An 834-nucleotide genomic window follows, 5' to 3' on the forward strand; every position below is an offset into this window, starting at 1 on the left:
TTCCTCCCCCGCCCGCCCCCCCTTCGCTTCCTCCCACCCACTCCCTGCCGGGACTCTGGCTTCCCCCCGCGAGCGCCGACTGCAGCCCGCTCGCCGCGCGCCCCATTCATGCAGGCCCCTCCTCCCGCCCCGCTCCCGCCTGCGCCTGATTGACGGCCGCTCCTGCCAATCACCGCGCCTCCCGCCCCCCGGCGGCCTCGCGCCTGGCGCCCAGCGCGCCCTGGCGGCCCCGGTGCGCATCTAATCACTGCAGTTGCGGAGCGTGTGAGGTGTCGGCTGGGACCGTTGGAAATGGACCCTTTTCCACGAGGAGCTCACAAGGTATACAAATCAGTAAAATACAGGGCAACGTATGAAAAGGTAACTACAAGAGAAGTAGAAATAACCAGGGGGAGAGAGTACATCTGTCAGGAGTCATCATAAGGGAGATCATATCTGAACCTGACGCTGAAGGACGAGGAAGACGCTGACCGACAGAAACAGGTGGAAAGGCATTTAGGAGAGAACCGTAGCCCAGTTCAGAAGTCGATCTGGCTGGATGTGAAGCTGGAGGGGCAAGAAGAACGCTGTTCTGGGCTAAGTCTGACGGTGGGTCATTCCCGATGATGGGATGGACATCTGTTTTTCCTGCCAGCCGGGCCTCCGTCCCTCTTCCTCCAGCGAGAGCGCTCCATTTCCTCTTAGGGAACCACCTCTTCCTCGTGCTCAGTCCATTAGAACGGAACTTCACCCTATTCCAGGGGCCCCCATGACTCAGGCCTGACCAGTCACGGGATTTTCTTCCTCTACCTTCAGAGATTGTTTTAGGAATTGACACTTGACCCACACCCAGAA

This window comes from Myotis lucifugus, unplaced genomic scaffold, assembly GCF_000147115.1.
Source record: "Myotis lucifugus unplaced genomic scaffold, Myoluc2.0 scaffold_91, whole genome shotgun sequence".
NCBI lineage: Eukaryota > Metazoa > Chordata > Mammalia > Chiroptera > Vespertilionidae > Myotis > Myotis lucifugus.